We start from the raw sequence: 16,788 nt of genomic DNA on the forward strand, positions 1-16,788 counted from the left end.
TTGATGTTTGAGGAACTTTTTAGAAAAGAAACTGATTGGATGATTCAAACCATCTTCTCCGGTCTGCAATAAAACGGCACCGACGCCTGTACCACTGGCATCAACTTCTAACAGAAACTGTTTTCCAAAATGAGGTGAAATCAGTACGGGAGAACTACAGAGCAGAGTTTTCAGAGCTTCAAAAGCAGAATGACATTCAAGAGTCCACTTAAAAAAAACAGCTTTACGGAGTAACCCCGTGAGAGGACTGGCAACAACGGAAAAATTCTTACAAAAACAGCGATAATAACCGGTCATACCGAGAAATCGCCAAAGCTCTCTCCTAGTCTTTGGGACTGGAAAATCAAGGATAGCGTTGATCTTAAAGTTCAGAGGACAAACTTGACCACTACCGACTTCTTTACCTAGATATGTGTCTGTAGCACAACCAAATTCACATTTTGCTAGATTCAAGGTAAGATTCGCATTAGAAAGACGTTTGAAGACTTCATCTATGGTTTTAAGATGATCTTCCCAAGTGTCAGCATAGCAGACGACATCATCTAAATAAACTTCACACATGGACACATTAGATAACACCATAGACATTAATCGTTGAAAGGTAGCTCCTGCATTTCGAAGGCCAAAAGGCCTGCCCCGATATTGTAGGAACACATCAGGGGTGGCAAGAGATTTCAGATGCACGCTCTGTTAGCTCCCCCTGCCATTAACCTTTTAGCAGGTCGAGTTTCGTCACAAATTTAGCACTACCCACACGGTCTACACAATCTTCCATGCGCGGCATTGGAAAGGAATCAGCTTTGGTTAATGCATTAACTTTTTTGTAATATGTACAGAACCTGGAAGTACCATCTGGCTTAGGGACGAGAAGACATGGAGAACACCATGGACTAGAACTAGGGACTGCTAAGTTTTGTTCAAGTAGATACTGGGTTTCTTGCCTCATCAATTCTTTCTTGAGTGGATTTATGTGATAAACCCGTTGTTTGACGGGTGCCTGTGAACCAACATCAATGTTGTGTGTTAGCACTTGTGTAGTGGTGGGGAAATCACTGAACAAAGTCGGATATCTCTTAATCAAACTTTTGATATCAGCCTGGGCAGACATGGATAAGTGAGACAACTTTGCTGAAAAGTTTGACAGAGTTTCTGAATTGGACAAACAAGCAAAGGTAAATATAGCACTATTCATCTTCAACCCATCCATTTCTGGTGAATATTCGGAGGGTGGTACAACTACTGGAGCAACAGTAAGAACAGGGGTCTTAATCTCAGAGTCAGAGCGTGCCACATATGCTTTCAGCATATTAATATGACACACGTGATTTTCGCCTACAATCGGGGGTATAAACAACGTAATCAGTGTCACTCAGTTTTTCTTTAATCTCATAGGGACCGGTGAATTTAGCTTGGAGTGCTGAACCAGGCACAGGAAGTAAAATGAGAACTTTATCACCAATTTGGAATGAGCGCTAGAAAGCCTTTTGATCATACAGAGTCTTCATTTGGTCTTACGCAGAATCAAGCGAGTGTTTTGCCAGTTTCCACAACTTATGCAGTCGGTCACGAAACAAACTAATATAATCTAAAACGTTCTTAGTGGGGGAAGGATGGTCAGATGAAATTATTTGCTCCTGCAAAATCTTCAATGGACCACGCACAGTATGCCCAAAGATCAACTCCGAAGGACTGAAACCGAGGGAAGCTTGAGTCGTAGTACGAACGGCAAATAACAACAGTGGGATTTCCTCATCCCACTCTTTTTGTTGTTCAACACAAAAGGTTCGGAGCATGGATTTGAGAGTTTGATGAAACCGTTCGATGGCACCTTGGGACTGAGGGTGATACGCACTAGATACCTGATGTTTAATTTTTTTATTACTTTGGCGAACACTTTAGACTTGAAATTAGTTCCTTGATCAGACTGAATATATTTCGGCACTCCAAAAGTATTGCAGAATTTGAAGATCGCTTTGACAATTGTATGAGCTTTAAGTGAACGCAGAGGAACCGCTTCAGGATACCTGGTCGATGCACACATCAGCGTTAACAAGTAGGAATTTCCGGACTTAGTTTTGGGCAATGGCCCAACACAATCAATCAAAATGCGCTCAAATGGTTCACCAATTACTGGTATCGGCTTCAATGGGGCCGGGGGAATAACCTGATTGGGCTTGCCAGATAACTGACATGCATGACAAGACTTACAGAATTTGGAAACGTCAGATTTCATCGAAGGCCAGAAGAAATGTTTCAACAAACTATCATAAGTTTTTCGAACACCTACATGACCATGAACATGGTCATGTGCTACACTCAACACTTGCTCTCGAAAGGGTTTTGGAACAACAACTTGAAAAACGGTACCCCAATCATCGGTGGCATGATGTGGAGACCACATACGCATAAGAACACCACCGTCAAAGAAATAGGCGACTGGATACTCTGGCAAAACGTTCAGCTTGACAGCAGCTGCAACACAGGAACACAAAGTTTGATCGGCACGTTGTGCCTCAATTAACATGGTTTTTCCAAATGGCAAATCAACACTAGGAAGTGCACAGATTTTTTCCAGAACGCAAATAGACATTGTGTAAAGGAACTTTAACTACAGAGAGATCAATGCCTTGCACTAGTACGCTGGAACCGCCAGCAAAGGATTACTAGGAGACGGAAGGATAGCGGGATCTATGCTAGTCAACTCCGCGGGTTTGGGTTCTGTCCCCTCCACTACGGAAGCCAACACTTGAGCTGCAACACCCGCCTCCCCCTCACCTTCTTCAGACAAAACCCGACATTCAACCAAATGCTTGTAAATCACTTCCTTAATGTCCTGTTTCCTAGCACCACGAGTAACCTGTATTTGATATAAATCCGCAATCGTTAACAAATCATCTTTGCGGCAAATATCCAACTGATGTACTGAAGGTTCGATCGCAAACTTATCTAATTCAAATTTTGAAGCCATTCCTAATTCCCTCCGCCTTAAAATGAAAACCACCAGGCAAACGAACAAACAAAGCCAATTTCATGAGTTTTTTCTTTAGGACGAGCCCCCAATTTCTGTTACAACCTCTAGGGGTAAGCCGTAACAGAAAAAGGATTTGAATTCACACCAGAGAGATGCCAAATAAACAATTTTATTTTCTTTAAACGGGAGTATCTTCAGGGGCAGACAAGGCTAAAACAATAAACAAAACCGACTTTTCTTTGACAACTAAATAACCTCAAACGGAAATAAAAACAAAATACAGATCAACTTCCCTACCTCCCTCAACCAAAAACAAAGTAAAGAAAAGATACATATAAATAAAATGGCGTCTAACCCCCTACATCCCTAAATTTGGCAAACTAGTATTTACAAGAATTTACAAAGTTATTTACAAAGTTTCTGGGCGTACACACAGCAGAATCAGAATCCAAATCGTAGTCAAGACAAGCAATGTTCAGATAAACCGGGGTTTTTAGAATTGGATCTTACAATAGTAAATACTAAACAGATTCAATACACTCACAATATCTCTCTCTCTCTCCGGTACGACACTTTTTCACAACCCTACAACAAACGACGGCGATACAAACAATGGCAAGAAACCGTTAATCAGAACGTTAGCGCAACACAACGGTATGAAGTCAACGAGGCTCAAAGGCCCCAGATGAGTGTTTGGGGCGGTCCTTATATCTGGGTAGGGTGTCACCATCACCAATCACCACCTCCCGCTGATTAACAGAGGCCACACCCATCTAGAACACAAACATGTCGACACACGAGCAGAGACATCGAATACATACAAAAACAGTGCACAGATGCATAGACTATCTTAAGGTCATAACACTGGGTCTTTCATCATTGATGTCTCTCATCCTGATTAGAGCTGCAGGATCAAAATCCTCAGGACTAACAAAGGCTCATCTCATACTTCTGCCCATGAATCACCCTTCATTGTTCCTGTGTGTAGGCCGGTAGTACTGTGTGTTATAGTCTTTTAGTATAGCAACTATATAGTCTGTGTAGAGATTTTCTACATAAGAGCTCTGAAACTAAAATTTACGGCAAGTATCCATCTCATCTAAGTCATTACACACTGATAGTTTCCCCATCCTTTGCTCCTGCTTTTCCAGACTTCTTAGTTACTTCCTAAGTTTCTTAGACCAAATCTTACCTTGAGTACAGTATAATCTGTTAGCCCCAGTGTAGTCAGATGCTGTGTTGGGAAGTAACTAAAAGCAGCTGTGTTTCTAACATAATTGCATTCTTCAGTAATGTGACAGTATTTCAACTGCTATCAAGTAGCATCTTTTGTCTGATTTGGCAAATTGGTTTATTCAAGTCATGGATTTATTGATTCATGCAGTTGTTCACAGAATTCTTTGTGCTGTATTTTGTCTTCCATTTCACGAAAAAATTATTATTTAATAAAATACTCTTTTGGTTATCACTATTTATTTCACAGTTCTCTGAAATACTTTGTTCTAATTGGTCAGTCCTGTGGTCAAATGTTTTTATATGATGACTGCTACACTGGATAATTGTAACCACTGTTCCAGGCAACCAATTGCCTTCATGCTACTTTAATGTTTCTCATATCACTCTGGTCTCTTTCTTCTCACATAATACAATGCTCACAGTCAAAATATTTCATGTCTCTTTATTTATTCAGGAAATACTTTAATATGAGAGAAAGCTGTGCTTTTAATTTGTGAGCCTCTTGAAGTTGTCAAGAAGTTGTTTCAAAGACGTTTCTCCAACACTGCACAGATATGCAGTTTCTCACTAGCTTTTTCATATAGGTCTTTATTCAATGATATTGAAGATGAAGCGTCTTGGTGGAGAGCTGAACCTCCAGCAGATTTTACACATTCTCACACTCTGCTGCTCCATTCCCATGAGCTTTAGAAGATCTTAATGATTTAAGGGCCTGTTACTCTCTGCTCTCTTATGCAAACAGCAGCCCCGTTCAGTACACACACACACACACACACAGTCAATTTAACCCTTATGCTCTCAGGGCACCCGCTTCTCTCTCTCATCCTTCTCTCTGGGGCTGGTTAGCGGAGCATAGCCTCAGGTGAGTAATGCCACGATTTCCGGTAGGAAAGCCAATCTTTCCCCCCCTAGAGCTCTCTGTGCGTCCATCTGGTTTAGTTTTCCCACTGGAGTCACCAGTAGAGTCAGCCACTCCAGGCCCTCAGAGAGGGAAAAAACTCAGGCGACAGCTGTTAAGAGGATGCACACTAAAGCTTTCGGACTAATTGGTTTGAGTTTGCATTGCCTAGTTGGCTAGCTTCACGATAGAATTTAGGTTATTTGACCTTTTGATTGTTCTGAAACAACCTGTTTGTTGCTGTTTTAATCATTAGGAGTGCAGAATATCTTGATAAACATGTCTGTGCTGTCTAACATCATTGTGTTTGGTTCATTATTTAGGAAAGCAGATAAAATTAAATATCCAATATTGGTTGATAAATGTCATTTCTGTTCATTTAGACTAGTAATATGGTATCAATATGTTATTATATTTGACAGCTGTTCATTGGGTGTGGAGAATTTGAGATAGTTTTGTGGTTGTGCTTGTCTAATTTTTGGTGACTGTTCTGGGAGTTTGTCAGTGGCTTCCTGAAAGATTATTTTAGACAAAGATTTCTCTCCAGTGGGATTTCTGTTAACGCAGTTTGTTTGTAATGTATCATGGAAGGTGGCTTTTTTTGCCTCTCTCTGTGTGTGCGCATAAGATAGGTGTCTCTTATGACAAGTTTTAAGCCTATCTCCCAACGGATCCATACTCCCGTTACTGTCTTTGTTTGTCTCTGTGTCTCTGCTTTTAGCTTCTAATAGGGTTTGCGTTCCACTCTTATCTGATTTATGTGCACACAAAGCAGCAGACACTATACAAATGACCTTTCACAGAGATCCTGAGAGGGCCACGGACACACACAGACACAGCAGTGGTCACTAAAGGAATGATCTCAGGTCCCAGTGGATGAACAGCCCCACACACCCTGAGGATAGTGAGTAATGGAATAGCAGCTTTTAGCGAAGCGGACTGGTAACTATAACCGTGTATAATGCAGAGAAACACGATCTGTGACTACTGAACCACAGTACCCCTGTTTATACCAAATCTGATGCTTCTCTTGCTCACACACCCACTCACAAGGTGATTAATGGGTCTACTGACGCTGTGGCCTGTGTTGGACACAAAGATGATGGTGTCCGTCTTTGAATGCTTTCACTTTTTTTTTTACTTCTCATAGCTGCTTTCAAGCTCTGCTTTTATTTGAGGTGATTAGCTTCACATCCCTTATTTCCTTCCATCCTGCACTGTCTCTCTGGAGGCCCTTTGTCTGTATCTAAGTATGGGATGTTAACCTTCTTCTCGTCCCTCGCTTCCTCGTTCCACTCATCAGACCACGTTCTGTCTCTGATCTGATGAGGTTAACATCCTCATCTTTTTACGTATCCCTTGGTCCTCTTCTCCTTCCTGTCCACCCGTCAGGGGCCTGATCCCTTCTTATACCCACAAACCACTGCAGCCGGCCCTTAGCTCACAAAGCTGTTTTCGTCCAGGTTCCAATTCAGCCCCCTGCTTGGTGCAAAATACTTTGTGAATGATGGTGTTACAAAAATGAGGGATGTTATTTAATGGCTCTGTTCCAAAACATAGTGAGCTACCTATGGAGAACGTATTCTGGGGTAGTGTAGGTATGCTTTTGACATGAAGGCTCTTTTTTTTTTCAAGGAGAAGGCAATCTACATTTACATTTAATCATTTAGCAGAACTTTTATCCAAAGCGACTTACAAATGAGGACAATGGAAGCAATCAAAATCAACAAAAGAGCAATGATATGCAAGTGCCATAACAAGTCTCAGTTAGCTTAACGCAGTACACGTAGCAAGGTTTTTTTTTTCAATTATATAATCAAAAGAAAACCGATTTTTTTTTGCTTTTGTTAATTGTATAATAAATAAAAAGAAAACAAATAGATAATGCAAAAAGATTAGAAAAGCTAGTGTCGGTTTTTTTTTAAAGAATAGAATTAGAATAGTGAGTGCTAGAGTTAGAGGGTCAAATAAAGATGGAAGAGATATGGTTTTCAATCTAACAATGCAATCAAATTCATGTGAGTTCAGTAAAAGAAATTAAGCTGGTTGGAGGAAGCAAGAAAAATGTTGATCACAAATATTTGCAATTCCTTAAATGATTTTATTTTAGATTTTTCTAAGCATTAATTTTCATGATGTTTATTTTTAATCGTATTTATTTATTTAGTTTAATAACATGCTAGCATCAAACTATTAAAATCAATGTGGAGCATTTAAAGTTTGCCACTTATAAGGTTCTGTAATGGCTAGGATGTTGCCTTAAAATGCAACTGCCTGTGTAGGTAATAGTTAGAGAGTCAGCTCACTAGGTTTTGAACTCTTTGAGAGGAAAAAGAAACCACAATGCTGGTAAAGACGTCTGGTGCACCCCAGGGCTCTGTCATCCTCTGCTAATTTACTGACTCCAAGCTCCCAAACACAAACACATGCCTTACTTTTGTGAGTCCCACAGGAGCTCACCTCCCTGCAGCAGTCGTGCTTCTGTAGAGCCCTGCTCTGCTACCGTGAGGAGCCCACGATCTTTTGTATTGCCACGTAGGGCCACCGTGTTCTCACAGTGATAGTGCAACAGTGAATGTGACCCGAAACCAACACCGGTTCTGATTTCTGTCAGCTTGAAAGACTTCAATCATCACGTTCTTATGTCTTCCTTGAAAGGATGGTACAGTGGGATATACATTAACATATGTAAAAGAACAGAATAGGAAGGAAGGAAAATAATATCGCTTAATAGATTCCTGTCTCATCAGACACTGTGTGTTTCGAGTTTCATCAGACAGTTGTCTCTCAGAGGCATTGTGCTGTCTGACACATCATTAATCATTCCTTTAGTGGGATCTGATCTATTATACACGCTTCAGCTTTGTAGTGCCGCACTTACGCACATATATGAAACCACAACCTTTTAAAGCCTGTTCACACCAAGAATGATATAACTATATTAGCATCCACACTAGGGTTGGGCGTTACAACCAACACCTTAAACAAAAAGGGAAGTCGTGGCCTAATGGTTAGAGAGTCGGACTCGTAACCCAAAGGTTGCGGGTTCGAGTCTCGTACCAGCAGGGATTGTAGGTGAGGGGAGTGAATGTACAGCGCTCTCTTCCACCTTCAATACCACTACTGAGGTGCTCTTGAGCAAGGCACCGAACCCCCAACTGCTCCCCGGGCGCCGCAGCAAAAATGGCTGCCCACTGCTCCGGGTGTGTGTGTTCACTGCTGTGTGTGTGCACTTAGGATGGGATAAATGCAGAGCCCTAATTCTGAGTATGGGTTACCATACTTGGCCACACATCACGTCACGCCACCTCACTTTAATCTTATATCAAGAAATTAGTAATTTTATTTTATTTACATATCACAATATAGTTCTTTTTGCTTTAAATATGCATTTTTGCTTTATGAACTATGCTTTCAGACTTTGAACTTTGCTATCAGAACTTTTGATACCATAGAAATCAATATCAATTCTTCAACTCAATCAATATCACAAATTATCCTAATAAAAACTAAAAAAAAAAACTAATTGAAGACAAGTAAACAGTCAGCGATTTAAATAAGAATAAAAACTAAGTAAAATAATAATTTTCTCTTTTGTTTGATTTAACATGAATGACAGACAGCAGGACAGGAGCAGATTCTTTTATTTTTTTAGAAAATGACTGATCGTTTCGCTAGATAGGACCCTTATTCCTCATCTGGTATGGTGTAGAGCCCTTTAAAGCTTCACTGAACTGTAATTTTGACCTTCAACCGTTTGGTAGCCGTTGAAGTCCACTATAAAGGAGAATAATCCTAGAATGTTTTCATCAAAAACCTTAATTTCTTTTCGACTGAAGAAAGAAAGACGTAAACATCTTGGATGACATGGGGGTGAGTAAATTATCAGGAAATTTGAATTTGAAAGTGAACTAATCCTTTAAGAGCTGCCTAGATCCAATATACTGTTACGCATGTGTTTTCTTTCTCCGCTGTTTGCTTTGCTTTAAGACCTAAATTACTGTGATTACAAGGATACTTGCAAAGATAGGCATTTTGACACAAAAGTGTTTGTATTTTAACTAGGGCTGGGTTTTGACACAAATTTCACGATTCGATTACAGATTCGATTCAATATCGATCATTTTGGATATATATCAGGTACAGTACATGCCAAATTTTCTCAAGGAAAAAAAAATCTCAACTAATGCTGTAAAATGTATGAGAGTCAGTTGGTACAAGATTACTATAATATTGAAGGTTAAAATGAATGAAGTTTTTACAATAATAAAGTTAGTTACATATTAATATTTCTAATGTACTTCAATTTGTTTTTTTGAAATATAAACATTTAAATGGTGGCTGTCAAAAACTTGATGGATTTATTCAAACATAAATTAAACATTGAAGAACAGTAAAAAATGATAATGAATATGTTATATGGTGCATATATTAAGCAAAATGCCCCTCTCTACAGATTATTTTTCTATCTGACTAATGAGTTTATGGTCACCGAATAATGTTTGTTCTGAGGTAAATGTGACATTACGGGACATTGTTTACAAGCCGTTATATTGATGTCTTTGCGTGGCTGAAACACTGATTGAACTTACTTTCAGATGTTTAGTCAAACCTATTTTGTGCTGAAACTGGTATTAATGTGGAGGAGACGATCAGTTCACGTGCGTCTCGCGCTGCTGTGTCTGTTGATCTGAGGCGCTACAGCAATCTGTCACTCCACATTAAACAGTGCCAAAATGGCATTTATTGTTTGAATACTGCAATACAATGGACAGAATTTGAAATCTGAGACTTTGTTTCATATTAAAAGTACCAAAGCCCAATGCTTATTGCGATTTATTGGATGGGAAGTACCCTTTAATGTTCCGTCCATTAACTGAAAACAGACTAGACTAATCGATTCTTTCTTAGGAATCGATGTCGTTCCGTAAAAATGAGAATCGGTTCATTTCGAGATATCAATATTTTTACCCAGCCCTATATTTAACCATTCGAGGCCTAAAAAGTGGCAAAAATAACTGAGCACCGTCTTCATGTGCGCGCGCCTCTCTGACAGCGCTCAAACACAGTCTCTCAGACAGCGCTTGCATATAGCGAAATTAATTCTGTTTTGCTGCTAATTACATTTCAACATCTTAAAAATCACTTGCGTTTAAACCGCAATGCTTAAAAATGCGTGCAAACTATACATTTTCATAACCACATAGCACAGCAGCCTATGCAACAGCAATTTCTATCATTATATCGCCCACCCCATATACACACCACACAATTTTATTGCTCATCACTCGCACAATTGGACATGCCATCATCGGCCCTGCCTTGAATTGCATCTCTGTCAAGGCTCTACATGGCTGTATGGACAAACATACACACACTACTTTATACCCATGGGGCACGTAATACATGCAGGGCCTCACATCCTCTCTTAACCCACAACAATGGCCTCTTCAGCAGCCTCTCACTTACACTGACGCCTGTACAGAAAATACTTCACCAACAAAAGACGTAGACACAAAGAGCAAACGACAAGGAGATGGGGAGATAGTGTTAAATGTAGAAACGGACAGACCTCGACTTTAAGAGCGAGACGCCAGAGGGAGTAAAGAGTGGATGTGATAGTCTAGTCATGACCCAGCCAGCTCTGACGTATCGAGTGTCTAAACCAGTGTTTCCCAACCTTTTTTTAGTCGCTGCACCCTTTGGAAATTTTAATAAACTTGTGGCACCCTACAAAATTAATTTTGTCACAATATTTGAATTTCTAACTTTGATGTGATCATTTGAAAAGTATAGATATTCGGTACAACAGGGAAGAACTGCAGAATATAATGTCATACAGATATTTTTAATATTAAACATTTTTGTCCCTCAATGGTGGCAATCAGTAGGCTAATTTCTAATGAAGAGACCAATTTATATGACAGATTTTAATGTAGGCTTTTATACATATGTTAACATTATTTAATTACCATTATAACTAGCTATCTCACAAAAAAAATTTACTAATTTTCGGCAGCCGAAATTTCGGTGCATCTCTAATTATTGGTGACATCAGAAATTGATATTATATAATAGATGCTTTTTTGAACATTTTAGCTATTTAAAAATATTAAAAAATGATTTTTTTACACTGCACCCCTGCTCTCGACAGACGGCACCCCGGTTGGGAAACACTGGTCTAAACCAATGCTGGGGACATTTTCTCTGTCGTGGAGAACTTCAGAGGAGCAGATCTACGTGTAGTTTGAGTTACAGTGGTCTGGTTGCTGTAATGTGACTAATGTGACTGTGTAATTGTTGCTGCTGCTTTGATGTTAGTTAAACACTGTGCTTGGTGTTCGGAGTTTGACTGCTGAGAGGACCTCCATGAATGGGTTTTCACCTCAAAACCCATGAACCTTTGCACCTGAACCAGACTCTCTCAGAGATACCAATCTTTCCTGCAAGACTAATCGCGTTTGATTGAAAGTTTCAGTGACAAAAGGTGGTCTTTTACAATGGAATGTCAATTCAGAAGTAGGATTGTTTTGCCTGAAACCATTTAAATTGCAGCAGGTTGCTCTACTGTTTGTTGCTATTTGGTGTTCCTGCTTACAGTATCCAGTAGAGATACACCGATCGATCGGCCAGGGATCGGAATCGGCCGATTTTCCTCATGATCGGTTGGTCAGTCTCACTTCTTTCCGATTTCAAGCCGATCCGTTTTGTTACCAGCGGCACAGGCAATAACATCAGCCGCACATTCTCACTCTCATCTCTCCGATGACCCCTTCTCTCTCACACACGTCTCATTCGCTCCGGTTAAATAGTGCTTGAATTGCGCATTATAATCATTCCCGCAGGTTTCACGCTTATACCAAACGCGCGTGCACCACCACTGATCTATATTAGTGGAGCGCACAATCCGCGCTCGGTCTCAAACAGCTTGTGAGCCACAAATACCAAAATGAGTGGCTAACCGCGCTAAAACGTTCAAATACATACAAAATTATGTCAAAATGCCCGTCTTGGCGAGTATCCAGTTAAACGCAGTTAAATAGTTGAGAAAGAGAATGCATGTTATGTAACAGTATATTGGGTCCGTGGATAAACTCTTAAAGGGACCGCAGTCCAATATTCCTGCTGCTGTCTGTCATGTTAATCAAAGAACAAAAGCGAAAGAAAATAATTTTCTGCTCTTGACTGAATACGTTTTATAACTTTAATAATAAACATTAATCTGTATTTAACTTTTACAATGAAGACTACAGAAATTAAAGTAATCAAATGTAAAATAATAATTTTACATTTGATTACTTTAATTTCTGTAATATTTCTTACCTGAATAAAAACTTACTTAACCTGAAAAACATAGTTTCATAGCTATCTTTATTGAGCGCACAATCCGCGCTCGGTCTCAAACAGCTTGTGAGCCACAAATACCAAAATGAGTGGCTAACCGCGCTAAAACGTTCAAATACATACAAAATTATGTCAAAATGCCCGTCTTGGCGAGTATCCAGTTAAACGCAGTTAAATAGTTGAGAAAGAGAATGCATGTTATGTAACAGTATATTGGGTCCGTGGATAAACTCTTAAAGGGACCGCAGTCCAATATTCCTGCTGCTGTCTGTCATGTTAATCAAAGAACAAAAGCGAAAGAAAATAATTTTCTGCTCTTGACTGAATACGTTTTATAACTTTAATAATAAACATTAATCTGTATTTAACTTTTACAATGAAGACTACAGAAATTAAAGTAATCAAATGTAAAATTATTATTTTACATTTGATTACTTTAATTTCTGTAATATTTCTTACCTGAATAAAAACTTACTTAACCTGAAAAACATAGTTTCATAGCTATCTTTATTCTATTGCATTTATTTGTGCTGTTAATTGTTCTTATTTTATTACTAACTTTTTTTTTTTTTTTTTTACTGTTTGTTTTTTGAACTATTACTTTAATTTCTGTAATATTTCTTACCTGAATAAAAACTTACTTAACCTGAAAAACATAGTTTCATAGCTATCTTTATTCTATTGCATTTATTTGTGCTGTTAATTGTTCTTTATTTTATTTTTAACTTTTTTTTTTTTTTTTTACTGTGTGTTTATTGAACCTTTTTTTTTAACAAAACACTGTTACATAACTTTTATTTACAATATTGATACATGAAAAGTAAATAAATAAATAAATAAACACTAAGAAATAAGAAGAAAAAAAAACACTAATTTAAAAATATATACAAAAGTCCTTGACAGCATATCGCCCATTGATAAATCCAGTCTGATCCAGTTTAACCAACTTTTTTATATGTTTTTGAATTCTGTTTGCTAGTATTGAAGTAAAAATTTTCATATCCTGACAAAGCAAACTTATTGGTCTATAAGACATACATTGCGTAGGGTCTTTTCCAGTTTTATGAATTGCAGTAATAATTGCCTCAGACCATGAGTGCGGGGTGTCTTCATTATTTAATACATAATTAAACACCTTACATAGATTAGGAGCCAATTCATTTACAAATTCCTTATAAAATTCCCCGGGAAATCCATCTACACCAGGTGACTTATTATTTTTTAATTTTGCAATAATCTCTCTTATTTCTTCTTCTGTGATAGGGGATATCATTTCCTTTGCTTCTTCTTCTGTTAGTTTATTTAATTCAATTGGTCGCAGAAAACTTTTAACTTTTTCTTCCTTATTTATTAATTTCTGGCCTTCATATAATTCTTTTCTTAACGATTTCAGCTCTTCCATCACTTCAGAAATTTCGGGAGCACACGGGCTAGCTTTAGCATGTCTGGCAGGGCTAGGTGATCGTTTTTTATCGTCTCTTTCTCTCGAATTTTCATTTTTGGAAGCATTCTTGTGTCTTGTTGTCGTACTCATCCTGAAAAACTCTGACTATACCTGAATTGATTATGTAAATCGGGATTTATTGCAACAATCCGACGGAGCTTAACTTTCAAGCATTAACCATCTCCGTGATGTCACCGGAAGTCCATTACTAACTTTTTACTTGTGTTTTTTTATGAAAATAAAACTTTGTGTTGAAGAAAAGTAGATTTTTGTATGTATGTGCTGTCAATTATAGTTCTTAGAAAAAAAATCTGCAAAAATCGGTTTTGGCAGATCACACTAACAAAAAATCGGAATTGGCCAAGAAAATTGCAATCGGTGCATCTCTAGTATCCAGCTTTATTAAGTGCAAATTCACCTGTCCTTCACCTAGGGCTGGATATTGATTTTGATTCACAAGCTTTCAATTTGATTTCATTCTGATTGATTTAGGTTACATTACCAATGGAAAGTTTGAGGCTAGAAAGTTTATTTTAGTAATATTATAAAATATTATTAACATTTTAAATAAAATAATTTTCAACTGCCATTACTCTGGTCTTCAGTGTCACATGATCCTTCAGAAATCATTAAATTTTAATCTGTGTTTTTGTAGCAATGTAAAAGTCTTTTATACTTATACAGACTATTTCAGTTGCTGATGAAGCACAACCAAAAATTGCTCTGTGAATGCTAACCGAATAAACTCCTATTTCTTTTAAATTGTTTTATCATTGGAAGTAATGAGAACTTGATGTTAATTCAGCAACTTTTTTTTTTATTCATTACACAAGCTGGCACATTAATTTGTACATGAATGGGACTTTAGTGCTTGGCCTGTATGTATGTTTGTTTTGTCTTTTGTTTTTCTTTTTTTCATGATGCCAGCAACGCGTCATTGTCTGCACTCTCACTGATGGTTGCTGCATTGTGGATAAAGTTGAAACTCAGGTCACCTAAAACTGACAATGTTATAAAAAAAAAAAAAGATCAGTGTCCACACCCCTTTTGATTCTGCTAGAGTTAAGTTGTGAAATGGAGATAAAAGGGCAAGATAAAATCAGCTTGATTCTGATCTGGATTTCACCTTATGATTTTTACCTCACTAGAGCTGGAATGTATCAGGCTGGCCTGGGGTTTGTGTGGATGACAGGAGTGTAAAAAACGCATGTTCAGTCTAATGTACAATCTCACATCACCTTTTAAGGTGTTTTTATTCTAAGCTTTCTAAAAACAGTCAAGCACCCTCTTTTCATCTCGTCTGTCATCTGCATACGACTCTCCTTATCACAGATTTGATACTTTGTTTAATCATATGGCTTTCTTAGAGGTGAGGATGAGGTCTCTTTTTCTTTCTCTTTTTCTGACGTTATTTTACTCCAGCTTGCTGGCTTGTATAAGTAAAGTACTTTATCTTTCACATTTGCAAAGAAATAATTGCCTGTAAATGCTGGTGAAGTGATTCTGTGTGAGCGTTTGTGACATTTGTGTACAGTCTCATGGATATTTCTGAAGCCCAGTCATCAGCATCTATTGGCTTTTCTCGCTCCTGTGTGTGAGCCGCCTCTCTGATCTCCATCTATGGCCTCCAACTGTTGCCTTCTACGGCGCATGTGTGCGCATGTATTTGTGTCTCATGAAACTAATGAAAGCCAGATTCAGGATTCTTAACACTGAGCCTGTTGATAAACGGGCATATATAATATCAGTGTTTCCCCTGCCATTATTTTAGGGGGGTGGCCCGCCCCCCCAACGGCACCCCCCTCCCCCCTTGAAGGTCAAGTTAATTATATTTTCTCTATAGCTTCAGATCACAACAGAAGTCATTTAAAGTTACCTTTCTTATAGAACGGGTATATACCTTGCTCTTTTATTAAGCAAAGTAAATAGCCTTATGTTATTTATCTTATTTACATGACGGCATGTCATTTCAGTCTCTACATTATGGTCACACTCTCTGTATCACGCACAGCGGAGTTCCGCCCGATGCGCGCGCTTACACACACACACACACACACACACACAAGTAAGCCCACTCCAATTCATATTTAAATATGAATTATGTGTGTCTCTGTGTTAATGAATGGCGCAGACGCGCGGTTTTGTGTAGTACTCCTACTGAAACGCTTGTGACGCTTCCGGTGATATTAACCTCTGCCGTCTCACTAATGAGGACATAAATACATGAACAACATCTCCAGAACTGCTCCGAGAGTCACTTCATCAGCATTTGACCGTTTCATTTCAGTAAAACTATCATCATGTCATACACACACACAGAAATGTAATGGTATTCACGGCAACCCGTCAAAATAAATGTTCGGTTTAACTTGAGGGCATTGGCAGAAATATATTACTGATGTTGAGTAGAATGTACGTAACAGACTGCTACTACTACTATTAAAATTATTAAAACCTTATTTTTAAGGAATAAGCATTCAATATTTCTTCAATGTTTTAATTGTAGTATTAAATGACCTTTATTTTCCAAAAAATTTAATTTGTTTAATTTTCATTACTTAAAAGATAGATTAAATGAATGTTTTATGCCTTAAAACAAAATGTAAATACACAACACAGAATTTCTGAGCAAAAAAAATCATAAGGCTATTGTAAGAATAAATGAAACTTGTTTTATGCTTTCAAATAATTAGACATGCTAAAACAGAATTTGGTTACAATAAAACATAAGGTTGGACAAATAAAACATTTGACATTAAAACATAAACGTAATATTTGTTAAACTTTTAATAAATTGATGTTAAATTGTTTAAGTTTCATGATTTTAATTAATTAGACATGCTTTTTGATTAATAAAATGTAATTGAACCATTAAAAAGGAGTCCAGAAAAAAAA

General features: G+C 37.9%; 1 protein-coding gene across 1 annotated transcript in view; it reads left to right on the forward strand.

Moving 5' to 3' along the window:
- mindy3 (MINDY lysine 48 deubiquitinase 3) overlaps nucleotides 1-16,788 on the forward strand; it is a 60,500-nt gene that overhangs the window by 27,039 nt on the left and 16,673 nt on the right. The window lies entirely within an intron of this gene.

This window comes from Sinocyclocheilus grahami, unplaced genomic scaffold (assembly GCF_001515645.1).
Source record: "Sinocyclocheilus grahami isolate Dianchi unplaced genomic scaffold, SAMN03320097.WGS_v1.1 scaffold366.1, whole genome shotgun sequence".
NCBI classification, from domain to species: Eukaryota; Metazoa; Chordata; class Actinopteri; order Cypriniformes; family Cyprinidae; genus Sinocyclocheilus; species Sinocyclocheilus grahami.